The sequence below is a fragment of the Mobula hypostoma genome, chromosome 13 (assembly GCF_963921235.1).
Source record: "Mobula hypostoma chromosome 13, sMobHyp1.1, whole genome shotgun sequence".
In the NCBI taxonomy this organism is placed as follows: Eukaryota; Metazoa; Chordata; class Chondrichthyes; order Myliobatiformes; family Myliobatidae; genus Mobula; species Mobula hypostoma.
The window spans coordinates 93,684,212-93,686,201 of NC_086109.1; the positions used below are offsets into that span (position 1 = coordinate 93,684,212).

Here is a 1,990-nt window from a genome sequence, read left to right on the forward strand (position 1 = left end):
TACAGGCCAGTTAGCCTAACCTCAATAGTTGGGAAAGTGTTGGAGTCTATTATTAAGGGTGAGGTTTCAGGGTACTTGGAGACTAATGATAAAATATGTCAAGGTCAGCATGGTTTCTGTTAAAGGAAATCTTGTCTGACAAATCTGTTAGAATTCTTCGAGGATGTAACAAGCAGGGTGGACAAAGGAAAGGCAGTGGATGACTTTTACTTGGATTTTCAGAAGGCATTTGATAAGGTGCCACGCAAGAGGCTGCTTAACAAGATAAAATCCCATGGCATTACAGGATAGGTACTGGAATGGCCAGCAGAATGGCTGACAGGCAGGAGGCAGCGAGTGGGAATAAAGGAGGCCTTTTCTGGTTGGCTGTCAGTGACAAGTGGTGTTCCTCGGAGTCAGTATTGGGACCGCTAACTTTTCACACATTGTTTGTCAATGATTTAGATAATTGATGGCTTTGTGGCAAAGTTTGCGGATGATATGAAGATAGGTGGAGGGGTAGGTAGTGCTGAGGAACCAATGTGATTGCAGCAGGACTTAGACAAATTGGAAAAAGGTACAAAAAAGTGGCAGATGGAATACTGTGTTTGGAAATGTATGATAATGCATTTTGGTAAAAGGAAAAATAGTGCAGACTATTACCCAAATGGGGAGAAAATTCAAACATCAGAGGTGCAAAGCAACCTAGGGGTCCTTGAGCAAGACTCCCAGAAGGTTAATTTACAGGGTGAGTCCATGGTAAAGAAGGCAAATGCAATGTTGGCATTTATTTCAAGGGGAATAGAATATAAAAATAAGGAAATAATGCTGAGGCTTTATAAGACACCAGTCAGGCCGCACTTGGATTGCTGTCAACAGTTTTGGGTCCCCTATATCTCAGAAAGGATGTGTTGTCATTGGAGAGAGTCCAGAAGAGGTTCATGAGGATGATTCTGGGAATGAAGGGGTTAACGTATGAGGAACGTTTGGCAGCTTTGGGCCTGTACTCACTGGAATTTAGAGAAATGCCGGGGGATCTCATTGAAAACTACCTAATGTTGAAAGGACTAGATAGGGTGGATGTGGAGAGGAGGTGGACAGCGCAACTGTAGTTGTGAACTTCCCATGAATCAGGACATTTACAAAGACGGGTATGAGAAAAGGGCCCGAAGGATCATTGGGGACCTGAGTCATACTTCTGACTCATGGACGGGGAATACCATCCATCACAAAGGATCCTCGCCATACAAGACGTGCCCTCTTCTCATTACTACCATTAGTGAGGAAATACAGGAGTCTGAAGACATGCTCAACCTTGCCGAAGCGACTTCTTTCCCGCCCGCCATCAGATTTCTGAACACTACCTTGTTACGCTTTTTTTTGCACTGTTTATTAATGTTGCAATATGCCGTAATGTGATGTCTTTGCACTGTTCTGCTGCCGCCGAACACCGATTGCGTTTTCCAGCAGTTTCTCTTTCATTCCGATCCACCCTAGTCATACCACATGCACCATAGATATCAGAATTCTACAAGACGTTTTTAAAAATTACAGCTGTGAGTGTTTAAGGAAGTTCCAAAATGAAGGATCAGATCTGTAAAGTAAAGGATTAGTATTAATATTTACGTAGAAAATAATATAATGGCTGTCAAAACGAACGCCCAACGTGGGGCTCGAACCCACGACCCTGGGATTAAGAGTCCCATGCTCTACCGACTGAGCTAGCCGGGCAGCTATGTATTAAACAGATCTAGCCTCTCTGCTAGTTAATCTGCTCATTGTATCCTGAATTTATTCATGCTCACATCTTTACAATGAGATAATGAGGCAGACCCGCTGATGTCTGAGCAACACACACAAAATACCGGAGGAAATCAGCAGTCCAAGCAACGTATAGGGGGGAAAAGTATAGGCGACGTTTCGGACTGATTCCTGCCCAAGGGTTTCAGGCGGAAACGTCGATTGTACATTTTCCTATTGAGACTGCCTGGACTGCTGAGTTCCTCCAGCA

At 43.9% G+C, this 1,990-nt stretch overlaps 1 non-coding gene across 1 annotated transcript; it reads right to left on the reverse strand.

The window, feature by feature from the left end:
* Positions 1-1,637: 1,637 nt before the first annotated feature.
* trnak-cuu (transfer RNA lysine (anticodon CUU)) lies at positions 1,638-1,710 on the reverse strand. Its single transcript has one exon. It is a non-coding gene; the product is annotated as a tRNA-Lys (tRNA).
* Between the last annotated feature and the right edge of the window lie 280 nt (positions 1,711-1,990).